The sequence below is a fragment of the Cryptomeria japonica genome, chromosome 7 (assembly GCF_030272615.1).
Source record: "Cryptomeria japonica chromosome 7, Sugi_1.0, whole genome shotgun sequence".
Taxonomy (NCBI): Eukaryota; Viridiplantae; Streptophyta; class Pinopsida; order Cupressales; family Cupressaceae; genus Cryptomeria; species Cryptomeria japonica.
In genome coordinates this window covers 581,058,926-581,074,942 of record NC_081411.1, presented here as the reverse complement: position 1 = coordinate 581,074,942, position 16,017 = coordinate 581,058,926, and the positions used below count along the sequence as shown (strand labels likewise).

Below are 16,017 nucleotides of genomic sequence, written 5' to 3'. Positions count from 1 at the left end.
AAGTTTAATATGTTGAGTTAATGGAATATTTCTGTAGCCTGTAGCCTAATTCATGTGTTCTATTATTGCATTTAGTGTTTGACTACTTGCAACCATGAATATGTGTGATCTTGACTCCCGTAACTCTACTAACATCAACTTCTGTCTAGAAGATCTTGATCATTTTGACATGATATTAGAACTACAGGTTTGTCTAAACGTATGTCCCAAATATCTTCTGAGAACTTAGAAGTATTCTATGTTTTGCGATCTTTGAATGCTTGTGGGTATCTATCTGTTGAAGCAATTGCTCAATTCTAGACCGTGGATGTCACAGAACTACAGTCAAATTTGTCCAAGCAGCCATGAAATAGCTTCTGGTTTAGTTTGGAAAGAAGATGCCCAAAGTTTCATACTCTGCTTCACTGCATAAGATGCCAAGTAAAGGATTTATTGGTTCTGTTCAATCAGGGAACAACAAAGAATCTGTGGCAAAACAACCGTTGCTAAGAACAAATACAATGCAGTATCTGGAAAAGAATCAGATAACACTCTGGGGGATGGCAGCCAGAGGTTGATAGTAAGACTTCCTAAACTATTGTGCAGTCCTGCACAAAGTTTGAATCATGGATCCAATGCAGAAAAAATAACTCCAGTGTATCAAGGCCCTAATCTTGATAAGAATGTAAGAAATGAGAAAAAGGCACTAACTCGGATAAATTTTAGAGGTAAATAATGGGCCCTTGCAGAGCAATTGAACCAAACATAGTGAGGAAAGCAGCTGCAATAGTAAGGATGGTAAAGAATTTTGAAAATGACTAAATCATCTAAAAGTTTATCATCAGGACCAGGTGAAAAAGAAGAGCGTAAAGCAAAGGCTGTTAAAGCCGAAAAACTAAATTTTCTCTGTCCTTTTTAAAGCAACATTGGTTGGTATTGATGAATGTGAGGTGAATTTCCCACTGCAATGTCAAAATTGAAGACAGTGATATGGCTGAATTGGGAATAAAGCAGATGACAGGAGAGGATTATTTTGGGCAACATACAGAATCAAACTGTCATTCGATCAGCTGAGCTTGATGATGCAGTCAAAATTCATTGGATTTGAAGAAAGATAATAATCACTCTGATTTCATGGGTGAAAGCCAAAAAGTGGAATTCATATCTCAAGAACAAGGTTCTCTTAATTCCTCCAATAGAGCTTTGGACCCTGAGATCGTTAACGAAGTTGGTGAGAATGAAAAGGGATCTACAAATGATACGATCCAAGAAATTTCTGTTAAATGCTGTCCTGGGAACATGAAAATGCTAGAAATGAAATGGAAAATTGCATGATTTCAATTCAAGGTGTAGAATAATCTAGAGAAGTGCTATGCCCAGTTGTTGAAAATTGAAAATGAATGGAGTGGGCCTGGGTTATGCAGAGCAAGGGGCCAGGGTTGAAACAGAGGAGCACACCTTGCATAAATCAGGGGAAGTTGATAATCTAGGACACAGAAAACTCAACTTGAAGGATGATACCTCAGGACTTGAAGGTTAACAAAGAAATGAACAGGATACAGAGAAAAATAAGTTACTTGAAGAGGATAAAAGAGGAAAATGAGAATGGAAAAGCGAGGACTGGTGAGTGAAGGATATGATGCATGCTCAAGGGTATCTAGCTGTGATATTAGTGAACTAAAAGTTGATAAATCAGGAATTACTGAAGACAGTTCATTTCAGTCAGGATGTCATGATCCAAAGGAAGCTGGAAAAGAAGCTGACTATGAAAGAAAGACTATTTTACTAAACCTTCTAACAAAGATTGTCGTGATATAATTTCATTTAACAAGAAACCTAAAATCATAGCTATCCTTGATGTTAAAGAGCAGAAGGAATGTTCCAGGCTAACGTTGAAGGTGGTAATAAAGACAAGCAGAAGGAATGTTACTAGAAACCATACAGGTTTAGATGAAATTCAAGAAACAATGACTAGAAAGAGAAAATACATTGAAGTAGAGCAAACATTGGCATCTGCAGAAAATCAAAATGTACATCAGGAAAGCAATGAATTTGGAATTGTTCACAAGAAAAATAATACTAGAGAAACAGGGCGTGAGACTGCTGTTGATATTTGTTATGATAAAATGAAGGTTGACATTAAGGACTGTAAGCTTTCTAGTGTTCATCCCTCGATTAATCAGACAGATCCATCGAACAGATCAAATGTGTCTTCAAAATGTGTAACACATCAAGAAGGTAATGTGATTACACTAGCGAAAACGAGCACATGCGTTATGCTCAAGTGAACTGGCTTCTTCTAAACGAGCTATGACTGCAGAGGTTCTTGCTGCAAAGAATATAATGAAAACAACTTAAAGAATAATGTAATCAGTGACGCAGCAGAAAGGCCTGATTTTTGACCTGAACAAAAGTATTGACATTAAGGACTGTAAGCTTTCTAGTGTCCATCCCTCGATTAATCAGACAGATCCATTGAACAGATCAAATGTGTAACACATCAAGAAGGTAATGTGATTACACTAGCGAAAACGAGCACATGCGTTATGCTCAAGTGAATTGGCTTCTTCTAAACGAGCTATGACTACAGAGGTTCTTGCTGCAAAGAATATAATGAAAACAACTTAAAGAATAATGTGATCAGTGACGCAGCAGAAAGGCCTGATTTTTTACCTGAACAAAAGTATTGACCTCGATGGAGCAACTCAATATAAGGTAATGAAATTAATCCCAGAGACTTCTCTATCAGTTGTGCCCTCTGCTAATGCTTCTGTTGTTTGTACTGTTTCTTCCTGAATTCCTTTTTCTGGATAGTAGATTTAAAGGGATGCTATTCGAAGCCATTGCAGCAATTGAACTGCAATTCAAAGGCCTCTAATCATAATACATGGACTCACAAATTATAGGTTTAAACCAATAAGAGGGTGCATCAGACATGCCCTGAAAAATCCAAAAAAGCCACTAGTTTCTAACCTTCAGCCATTTAGAGAAGACCTGGCCTTTCTGTTGGCCATTCAACAATTGAACTGCAATTCAAAGGCCTCTAATCATAATACATGGACTCACAAATTATAGGTTTAAACCAATAAGAGGGTGCATCAGACATGCCCTGACAAATCCAAAAAAGCCACTAGTTTCTAACCTTCAGCCATTTAGAGAAGACCTGGCCTTTCTGTTGGCCATTCAACAATGGACTTGGCCTTCCTATAGACCATCCACCTTTGGATCAAGCCACCACTTTTGTAGATTTTTACTAGCTGCTCCAGAATAAATTTCTGACACTTTTCATAACTGACCATCCTCAATCTAGATGCATCTTGACCCTCTCTATCCTACTTTTCCACAAAATAGCATAGCATTTACACAGTTTTCAAGTCTTGAATGCACTGGTTTCAATCATCATTTGATTGCATTACATATCATAGCTCATTTGGTGGTTGTTAATCAGAGTTTGGTTGGTTTGAGACAGCCTTAGGTTACATATAGTTTATCTTGAGATAACTTTTGTTTTGACATAACCCTGACAAATCCAAAAAAGCCACTAGTTTCTAACCTTGAGCCATTTAGAGAAGACCTAGCCTTCCCTGTTGGCCATTCAACAATGGACTTGGCCTTCCTATAGACCGTCCACCATTACATATCATAGCTCATTTGGTGGTTGTTAATCAGAGTTTGGTTGGTTTGAGACAGCCTTAGGTTACATATAGTTTATCTTGAGATAACTTTTGTTTTGACATAACCCTGACAAATCCAAAAAAGCCACTAGTTTCTAACCTTGAGCCATTTAGAGAAGACCTAGCCTTCCCTGTTGGCCATTCAACAATGGACTTGGCCTTCCTATAGACCGTCCACCTTTGGATCTAGCCACCACTTTTGTAGATTTTACCAGCTGCTCCAGAATAAATTTCTAACACTTTTCATAACTGACCATCCTCAATCTAGATGCATCTTGACCTTCTCTATCCTACTTTTCCACAAAATAGCATAGCATTTACACAGTTTTCAAGTCTAAAATACACTGGTTTCAATCATCATTTGATTGCATTACATATCCTAGCTCATTTGGTGGTTCTTAATCAGAATTTGGTTGGTTTGAGACAACCTTAGGTTACAAATATAGTTTACCTTGAGATAACTTTTGTCTGCATCATTTTTGTGACCTTGACATAACTTTGGTTTGCATCTAGTTTCAATACGTGATTGTATTACATATCCTAGCTCATTTGGTGGTTGTTAATCAGAGTTTGGTTGGTTTGAGACAGCCTTAGATTACATATAGTTTACCTTGAGATAACTTTTGTCTGCATCATTTTTGTGACCTTGACATAACTTTGGTTTGCATCTAATTTCAATACGTGCGCAGGCAACGACACCTACATAATTTTGGAATCTTTTTACCTTTTCCATATGTTACATTCACATATTGAGGTGTGCGCTTTAAGTTACAGAATGAAAATCCTAAACAGCAAGACACTAAATAAAAGCAGGTATTTCAATAGCAGAAAAAGTACAGCAGAACACCAACAGCAGTCTTCGGCAGCATGGAAATTTAGCAACGTTTAAGTACCATAAAAGTCATCATAGCAGACCTTCCCAGCAGCAGGCAATCAGACTTTAAAGAGCAGAAAACAATAGGGGCAGTAAATCAGCAGGGCACTATTCCAGCTGCAACTTTCATCATTGAAGAAAATTTTAATATCATAAATCAGCGTTTAAGTACCATAAAAGTCATCATATAGCATACCTTCCCAGCAGCAGGCAATCAGACTTTAAAGAGCAGAAGACAATAGGGCACTATTCCAGCTGCAACTTTCATCATTGAAGAAAATTTTAATATCAAAAATCAGTAGTCTTTGTTGTTTTCAGACACTTTTAGGAGTATTTCTCATCAAAGGCAACTGTATTCATGATTTTTCATCAATATTTCCATCAAGGAAGTCTCATCTTCAACAGGATGGATTTTCCACTAAAAACCTAGAAAATCAGATTTTAAGATACAAAAGACACAATTCCTCTTCAAGATTGCAGAGAATATAACTTAAAAGAATTGAATACACACAAATTCTCAAAGACAAAATACGTTTTCTAGATCTTCCCAAATTACTAAAAATTGCCAAAAAGCTGAAGGAGGAAAAAATATTTAACTACCAAGTGTAGAAGGATAAACTAGACATTGATAGGCCTAACGCAGGATTAAGCTAACAATTAACTTTGATCGAAAGATTCTAGATAACTTTTGGATCTTTGTATATCATGATTTTAATTTAAGCCTTGAAATATTTTATGTTAAAAATACAGAAAGTAAAATACGAAATGGCAACAGTTATTATAGAATACAGATAGTAAAATGTGAAATGCCATTTTCTGAACTGGTTAAAACAAAATTCTTGACTTTTTCAAATCAAATGCACATATGTTGTATTCCCAAAATATAGTAGCTGTGTTTTTTCTTCAGGAAGTGTTTCATATTTCCTATAAATATGACATTGATTTTTGCACTTTGATAGGCCTAATGCAGGATTACAGCTAACGAAATCACTTAATAATCTAAGTCAACAGTTAACTTTGACCAGATAACTTTTGGATCTTTGTATATCATGATTTTAATTTAAGCCTTTGAAATTTTTAATGTTTAAAAATAAAGCAAAGAACATTAGGAGCAGAAAAGCTTATAGGGCTTCCTGAAAGCTCATAAAATTTTATTACATGGGTAGATTGTAGGCAATCTATATCAGAAACAAAGATTGGCTGCCCTGAAAACCAATGAATGTCAATTACTATACGAAAAAGGAAATTATAATCCCTGGATCACTACAAACACCCCACCCCAAACTCTCTACTGGAGGAGTGGCTGTATATTTACAAACAGAAGCTCTCTAGCCAATGTTAGCACATAAGAGAGTGCAGCATGCATGAGCTGGAAGAACTTACACAGTCGTTATGTTCTAATTTCAACTTTATTAGAAATAAAATCACTAGAAGTTGAGATGAGGCGGCTTGAGCTAGACATGCATTGCTTACAAAACACACATACACAACATAAAGGGAAAAGGAAAAATATGTCCGAAAACACACAATTCACACAAACTGAATGCTAAGTTGGCTTAAAAACAATAATATACTCCACATTCAAAAATACATACACTCTACATAAATTAAATTTCAATGTTTATTTAAACACACATGCACATACATTCATGAAGTTATGTCAATGTTTATTCAAAAACATGCATATGCATAAATTAGATGTCAAACAAAGTTCACACATAGAAACATATACAATTCCAGACACACTTCACACCAAGTACAATTAATCTCACACAAAATAAACACTAGTTCAAACATCTCAAAATGCAAACACATACACAGAGTGAATGTTGAACTTATAAAACATGCTAAAGTAAAAAAATACCACATGGAGTCCATTCAAATATGACAAATTTAAAGCACACACGCAACCCAAAGTGAATGCATACAACACAAAGCAATTCAAACACACACCACATAAAGTCAACTTTTGAATGGACACATGCACACACATACAATGAATGCAATTATACATGAATTCATCCACAGAAAAAAACATTATTGAAGTTTTTTTGTACACACAATTCACACAAAGTGCAGATCAAAGTTCTTTCATACATTCCACACATGATAATAGAAAAAGTGAATGTCAAAGTTCATTCCAACATGCACACACACAATGAATGTCAAATTTAGTTCCAACAAACACCACACAAAGTGAATGCCAAAATTAACTTTCAAACATGCACATACAAACAAACAAATAATTAAAAAGTTAATTCCAACCACACTTCACACAATGTACAACCACACTCATAAATAAAATGCCAAAGCTATATAACATGTTACACATAGAATTTTCTCAAACATGACAAAGTGAACATCAAAGCTAACTCAAAGACACATTGCACAAAGTGAATGCAAAAAATAGTTCCAATACAAACACCAAACAAAACACGCATGCAAAAACAATACATGAGGTTTGTTCAAATATGATGAAGTTAAAACGCACAAAGTGAATGCAAAAGCTAGTTCAAATACAAACACCAAACAAAACACACATGCAAAAACAACGCATGAGGTTTGTTCAAATATGACGAAGTTAAACATACACCATACAAAGTGAATGCCCATGGTAGTTCAAATGCACACTAAGTAAATCCAAAACACATACAAAGTGAATCCCCAAGTTAAAACACATTTCACACTAATGTTCAAACATAAAACATATATGATTGTTAGAGTTAGCACACTCTTCACAACTAGTGTTGAAACACACTCCACAACTAGTGAATGCCAGAACACACTAAACCAACAAAACACATTTCACACTAATGTTCAAACATAAAACATACATGATTGTTAGAGTTAGCATACTCTTCACAACTAGTGTTGAAACACACACTCTACAACTAGTGAATGCCAAAACACACTAAACCAACAAAACACACAAGGTTTGTTCAAATATGACGAAGTTAAAAATACACCATACAAAGTGAATGCCCATGGTAGTTCAAATGCACACAAAGTAAATCCAAAACACATACAAAGTGAATGCCCATGGTAGTTCAAATGCACACAAAGTAAATTCAAAACACAAAGTGAAACCCCAAACTCAAACACATTTCACACTAATGTTCAAACATAAGACATAAACGATTGTTAGAGTTAGCACACTCTTCACAACTAGCGTTGAAACACACACTCCACAACTAGTGAATGCCAAAACACACTAAACCAACAAGTTTGAAAGTGACTTCAAAGTTCAAACAAACAATTAACGAATGTCAATGCTCACACCCACACTTCATATAAACAATAAATGCAAACAAAGTGAATGCCAAAGTATCAAAGTTGAAACATACAAAGTGAATGTCAAAATGAATCAAATGTAAGTGAATCTCAAAATTCAAACTCACACTTCAATAATTGATGAGTAAATCAATATTCAAAAACAAACTTCATACAAAATATAAATGAGTTCCAAAAATAAACATGCTAGATCACAACATACTAATAACAACAATAATTTTTACAACGTTACCAAATTACACTACACTGAAATTTTCAAATCATTTTAAATATGATGAAGTAAAAATAAAATAAATAAAAAGTAGGTTTGAATATTATATCATATAAAAACATAGAAACCAACACAGAGACATTAGATTGAAAAGAATGATCATGACCAATGACCATTCCCTCCAATCTAAAGGAGGGGGGTAAATTCAACCCCTTCCAAATAAAATTTTTATATTGATCAACAAATCCATTAAAATATCAAATTACAGATTAGTTGAGCAATCTTATTCAAAAGTGCAACTATAAAATTAAAATTGGTTTTCCATTTTGACTGCAATAACTATTGAGATACTCTAGCATCACTCTACGAACATGGAAAAGATATTTATCTCTATAGTAATCAATAGTATCGGAGAAAACCAATTGTGTCTCTTAAACATCAAATGCTTGAACGGTGAACCAGATCATATACACATTATCAGCATCTCATGTTTTCAATGTTGCAAGCTGATCAAAATGTTTTCGAAGCAGATCTGCATACTTGATTGGTTTGTGGCTCCTCTCCTGGAATCACAAGAATATAGCAAAAAAACCAGTTTCCTTGATGATGAGTGAGAGAGCTCATGGAAAAAACTTAAATCAAAGATGCTGTCACATTACCACTGATAAATCAATCTTAAAACCGAAGAAAACAATTGATAATAGATTCAACCACCAAATCTCTCAGCTAAAAGGTTTCTCTCAATAGAAAAACTTTAGTGAAACAGGGGAAAAACAGCTGATGCAGCCAGTAGAGAAACTCATTGAATCCAATAAATTAGGAAAATCATTAACAATAGTCACCATATTTACGCCACTATCCATGGTCAGAGCCCATGCTGTCCTCTCTGATAGTGCCTTTCCCAGTGCATACCACAGCTGTAATCACGAGGAGTATATGCACCAGGAAGCATATACAAAAGTTGGAAGCTTCTTTTGAATTAAAATGGTTTCATGTGATATATCATCTCTTCTATAAGATTTCAAAAGTCTAGAGTAACTGTAAATTATGAGGAATTCTAGACTACATTACTGCCACTTGACAATAACGTATTTTCAGGAGATGCTGAGAGCTTTCAATGTTATTCCAGAGCACCAGCTAGACATACCACTCCTAAACAGTAGCTCTTCCTAGCTTTTTTTTCAAGTTTCTTAACCAAAAGGAACCCATTCCTACAACCATTATCACAATACCAGCAAACTAAAGGAAAAATAAATAAAATTTGCAAAGCTTTGCTTTTCTCAAAGTCACAACAATACCGGTACATTTCCAAAGCAATATAAAAGTTGGAGAGCTCTGTTTTTCAAGTCAGCAGAGGCTATAAGAATGAAAAGAAAAAAAATATTTCTTCAGCAGTGGCATGTAGCAATTATGTCGACTCTTTAGATTTCTAAGAAGGTGCTTAAGGAATATAACTGAAATTTACAACTACCTATAGCAAATACTAATTACAAAAGTTGATGTACATTATTCTTGACAAATTCTTATGGATTTTAAAGCCACTATAGTGTGATTTCTGTTTAGCATATCTTTCTCCTTCAAAAGTAGGGACTACCAATATCATCCCCACAACATATTCATGAACGGGACTACCTTTCCCAAATAGAGAGGTGCCATGAGCCCCAGTACCTAGCAGGCCTCCAACAGTTACCCCCAACCATTATGGAGAATGAGGCAGACCAAGCCCATGTTCAGCAGCACTGTCAATCAAATCCCTCAAACCCGTGGCACTCTCAACACTCATTCTCATGTAAGATTCATATACAGACACAACATGGTTCAAATCACTAGAACTGATGACGAGTCCTGTCTCCCCTACTAGGCATACCAGTTTGGGAATACTGTGAGAATGCTTTGTTACAACTCTGATCTTTTGCTGCTTCTTGACTGCATTTGCAACAAAGGCCAATAGCTCTTCTTCTGTGGAAGGAAATACAGCCTGGGCAGCCTTGTGGATGCTTCTATCAGGAAAGGCACCATATGAATTTGTAAACACTTGAACATTCCACCACAGGGCCAGTAGGACTGCATTTTCCATGACTTGAGAAAAATACAACTGCTATGGAGTACAGAACTATAATATATGTCTTCAACTCCATTGGATAATGACTAAAAACCAATGAAAACAATGAGTGATTGTTTGACAATTTAAGGGATTGTTTTCCTTGGGGACTGTTTATAAGTGACAGGACTTATGCGGCCTCGTGAGTTTTGGGTTCCTGCTAAGCTGACAGGTTGACCAAACTACCTTGTCACTCAGCCTGTGTATGCATGGAGAATATAGTTGTTCAATTTGGGATGTTGGTCCCATGTATATATGCTACCCTAATGTATTGAATTATTTTACTTGGTTTGTTTGAACATAGTTTGTATAAGGTATGATAGAAGAGTTAATTTGCTCTGTTTAACTTTATTTTTTTTATATATATATATATATATAACGAAGCAGATCAAAACTGAAAGCTATCAATAGATACATGAAAAGAAAATTTATACTATCAAGAACTACAATTCAACTAAAGACACGGTATAAATTTGTTTCATAAACTGTAACATTTACCTTGACTTATTTTCAAGGTAGCAGAGGCTAAGAATGAAAAGCAAAAAAAATATTTCTTCAGCAGTGCCATGTAGCCATTAAGTGGAGGGTACTGGTTGAAGGAATATAGAATAATGAATGATGATTCAATAATTTCTATTACATTATTCTTTTCATAACATTCTGAAAATACATTACTGTATATAGAGTTGAGAATATAACTGAAATATACAACTACCTATAACAAATAACTAATTACAAAAATTAATGTTCATTATCCTTGAAAGATTCTTATGGTTTTTAAAGCCACTATAGCGTGATTCAATATCCATGAGCCTACTTGAGCTGTTGGGGAGAGAAGTAAACAAAAAAATGATTTTCAAATCTATCTTGATTAATATTAGATAAGGATAAAATACAGGGTATTTACTTTAAGTAATAAGCTCTAGCATATTCTATATAAATCTTCACTAATTTTAGTTAGTCAAATCAAGAGATATAGCCATCTGATGAGGGAAGGCATACCTGGTCATCCCATGAGTCAATGGTAAGTTGAAGGCCAAGCAGACGATGATCTAAATTGTCCTACTGGACGCAGTAAAGATTAATTTTGTGAAGCAGTCTGTTGAATCCGTTGGGGAAAATGGCTGCGGCATCCAATCCATTGACCGCAAATCTAAACAGTAGCTCACAAGCAATGCACTAGATGGAGATTTCATTGGAAAGAAGAAAAAGATTTCCAAGAATCATAGCGATAGGTAACGGTGATTGGTCTCTAGCTATACCTGCAATGCACCCTCATGAAAGTTAGGAGGAGCCAAAATTTGCAAACCACGAGCAAAAGTACCAAAAACCATGCAAATGTACAAAAACCTCCCAAACCCATATAGATACAAAAAACCAGATATACATTGATAAAGAGAAATGAGTACATATATTCACTGACAAATGGAGACATAATCAATACTAGAATCCTCAAACCTTGAAGATGCACAATTATACAAGCATCAAGAATCCAAATCACATTTCAAAGTACACCACAAGAAAATTAAACAAAATTAAATTCAGAAGAGGTTGCCTTGAGAAGCCAAATTGATAATACAGAGGCAACACGCTGAACTATGGATATGGAGAAAATATTAACGCAATTCCTTCACCACTCTAGGTACACAAATTCATGAGATAGAGACCCACACACCCACAATGTGGAACAAATGTTAAATACTTCAACAGTGACAGACATTGGCAATAAACTCCCACAAATTGATTGATTGATTATAGTGGTTAACTGTTAGGGCATCCGGGTGGTCAAAACCAAGATAGAGAATTCATAAATCACCAGATACAAAATGCGAAAAAACTTCCCAAACAGCTGCAGGCACAGAGACATAGGATGAACAACAAAAGTGCAGGAAAAACTAACGAAAACCTTACACATTCATATTCAGTTAACAACAACATCACCTACTAAAATTGCACCAGCATTTGCCTTGCCTGCTTGCAGAACTAAACAATTTTCCAAACTCTACATAACCATAATGCACTTTCAGTAGAATATTTACAGAATATATTGACCCACACAATGAACACAAGTTGAAAACCATATAATTCCTCAAACCTTGAGATACATTTCATGCACATCAAATCATCAACTTCTATACTAGAACCAAACAAACAAAAAGCTCAACTTCAACTGTATACAAATAAGCAAATACATTCACCTAAAGTAAAACAACCTATTTTATACAGCTACAGAACAACCCTAGAACCAAATTTAATTGCATATATACCTTCTTGTCAGGGCCAACAATATGCAGGGTTCTGGATGCCAATGGCTTTCCAATTTCATCTTTCTCATCTGGGTCCAACATATTAAGCTTCGCCATGATCTCTGCTTTGGGAACAGCCAATATTGGGTATGTAACCTTGCTTCCAGGGGCAAATGCTTTGTGTGCATCCACTTCATCAGAGGACAAGCTCAAAAGCTTAACTCCACGCTTCTCAAACTCTCCAATGTAATTGGCAATCCTTCCCAGCTTAGTGGTACAGACTGGTGTAAAATTAGCTGACCCAAAACAAGAATGAAAGTATGTGTTAATAAAAAAACATACATAATTAGCAGACCTAAAACATGAATGAAGGCATAAGTTGAACAAAACATAGAAACAGAATGATAACTACAATCCTTCCTAGACAGAGTGCTGTAAAATCAGCTGACTCAAAAGAAGAATATCAATAAATGCAAAAGTTTAACAAAAGAAATAGAAACAGAATGATGACTACAATCCTTTCCATCTTGGTAGTACAAACTGGTGTAAAATTAGCTGACCCAAAAGAAGAATGAAAGCATAAGTCAAGACAAAAACATAATAAAAAAATGATAACTAAAATCCTTCCCAGCTTGGTAGTACAGACCCAGACTGGTGTAAGATCAGCTGACCCAAAAGAAGAATGAAGGTAATTAAGTTAAACAAAAACATAGAAATATAATCATAACTACAATCCTTCCCAGCTCTATAGTATAGACTGGTGTAAAATCAGTTGACCCAAAACAAGAATGAAAGCATAAGTTAGACAAAGACATAGAAACAAAATGATAGACTACAATCCCTGGTGTAAAATCATCTAACCCAAAAGAAGAATGAAGGCATAAGTTAAACAAAAGCATAAAAAACAGAATGATAACTACAATCCTTCCCAGCTTGTTAGTACATACTGGTGTAAAATCAGCTGACCCAAGAAAAAGAATGAAAACATAAGTTAGACAAAAAAAAAACATAGAAACAAAATGATAATTCAAAGAGTTTTAGAACTGACCAGGGTGTCAGAAGATAATGGCCCAGCTGTCCCCAATGTAGTCATAGAGCTTAATTACTCAAACCCTGGCATACATTTCAAATTGAAGAGAACCCAACAAGCAGATGCCACTGACAAATTAAGAAAACAGATTATTCTATTATATATATAGGAGGTGTAACCAAAACATCAACGGTAACAATGCTTTTTTTCAAGACATTTCCACATAGCCGTTGGCCAAAGTTCCAAGCCAAGGTTCCAATCCACTGAACCTGCATGAAACTCTCCTATAAGGTAACTCTCCTATAAGGTAACAATGTTTTTTTTCCCACTGTAAGAATCAACAGCCATGGAGAAATCTCTCAGAGCCGTTGGCCCAGACTCCGCTGCAAATCTGGATGAACTTGGAGAAATAAGCACGGGAACACATTTTCTTCAAAAAATTATTTCCTAAAAATTACACACTTATCAATTCAAATGCAAAATAATAAATTGAAAAATAACCTTAAATCAATTAAATAAATTATTTTTGTTTACAACATAATTTATTTAGAAATAAATATTAGTTTAAAAAAAAAATGAAAAATAAAGGTGGTCAATCAAGTTTGAAGTTTTCATAATTTTTTCCGAGTCTAGAACATTCATAAATTTTAAATGAGGTGACAATTAAGTTTAAATTTCAATAAATTTATAATTGAGTTGGGAGATTAAGACTTCAAATAATATAAATGTTCAATTGTGCAATAAATTAAAACTTAAATTAATATGAATTTGTAAGTTAAATCCTAAATTAAAAATAAATATATTTGTGAAAAAAATATTATAAATCGTGATGGTTGAATCTAAAACATGGTCTACAAGTTGTCACGTTGGATATAAAGAAATATAAAACATGATCTACATATCGTCATGTTGAATCTATATAATACTAAATTCACACAATTTTTCTAACCTAACCAAATATTTATGTTCACTCTATCTCTTCTAATCTCTACACTTGAAAAATATATAGCAACCCCTGAATCCATCTCAAAGTATAATAAAAGCTCATATTTCAAGTCAAATCATATTCTTACTATTACCAAAAAATAATATATCATCAACATACAATGCAATAACAATAAATTAATCACCGTCCATCTTATAATAGATACACTTATTTTATTTGGATCCCACAAATTACAAACCGAACACAAATGAATCAAGATTCTTACATATAAATATTTGAGAGCATATAAATATTTTAACTTACATACCAAATGAGATTTCCCTTCTTTCCATAGTGTTTTGGTTGTGTCACATAGACAAATCTTCCTTCAAAATCATCGTGAAGGAAAGCTCTCTTCACATGCACTTTCTGAATCTTAAAATCAAAGGATGTTTTAAAAGATAATAAGAACCAAGTTGATTTTAGCTTAACGATTGAAAGAAAAATATCACTATAGTCAATTCCCTCAACTCGAGAATATCCTATTGTGACAATTCTAACCTTATATTTATCAAAATTCATATAGAATTAATCTTCCATTCAAACATCTATTTACAACTAAAAAAAAATTAAACATTAAGGCAATGTATTAACGACTGGAGCGTTCCAACTTGATATCGGGTTGGTCTTTGCGTTCTTTCCACTTGCTAGCGACAAGTATTTTCTAGCTCTCGCGCCCCTGCAGAATCCTCTTGCTCCTCCTGTTTTGTGATGTGGGCAAGTGGGAAAGCAAGTTTTGCTTCACCCGCTTCCCCACAGTTTCCATTTTCTCCCCCCATGTCACTTCAAGGGTTGTCTCTTTTGTTTTTCCCATGCCCCCGCGTGATCTTCCAACAATTCCTTTCTTCGTTAGTGAGCCCATGGGTTGTTGCTTTTACTTTCCCCGCGCCCCCACGTATCTCTTTTGGCTACTTCGTTATGCTCTGTGAGCGAGCAGGGGGATTGTTATTCCCTCCCCGCTTCCCCGCACACTCTTCTGATTATGCCTTTTCCACTTTGTGGGCTTGCAGGCAATGGAAGTGGTGGGCTCCAAGTGGCAAAGGCCTTTTCGACCTAACTTTCCAAGCTACAGGATGCACTTTTGGGTCTTGTCGAAGTCCCTTGTCTCATCAAAATGGCCTTTTCGTCCAAGTTTCAAAGAAGATCAATGTGCTTCTCGACTTTGCCAAAAATAATTCTCTCAATAACACGAAAGAGGACACATCAGCTGATGACTCAAAGGAAGCATGGGCCTCACATGACAAAGGATTTTTCGACTTAGGATTTCCCTCAGCGACACAATGTTTTTTGAGTCTTGTCGAAGCGTCTTGTCGAAGCGCCTGGTCTTAACGAAATGTGGGAAGTGGTGGGCCCATCCTTTCTCCATCGTTGATGATCACTAGATCTATGATCTGATGGCTACATCTTATCCTCTGTTGGGCTCTTTTGGATGCTTATGTGGCGAGATCTCATGCGTCCATATGTGCGCGAGATCTCTTAATCAACGACTAAAATTCAATTTTCTCGGTGGCCATTGGAATTCAATTCTTCTGTAGAGTGGTGGTTGTTGACCAGATGATTGAGGCATTTTTTGGATATAGTCGACGCCCCAAATCAGTTCCTTTCTACATTCAACAAACCAGATTT

At 35.2% G+C, this 16,017-nt stretch overlaps 1 pseudogene; it reads right to left on the bottom strand.

Annotated features, from left to right (window-relative positions):
- Window positions 1-8,170: 8,170 nt before the first annotated feature.
- On the bottom strand, window positions 8,171-15,170 carry LOC131049139 (1-Cys peroxiredoxin PER1-like; annotated as a pseudogene).
- Window positions 15,171-16,017: the final 847 nt, after the last annotated feature.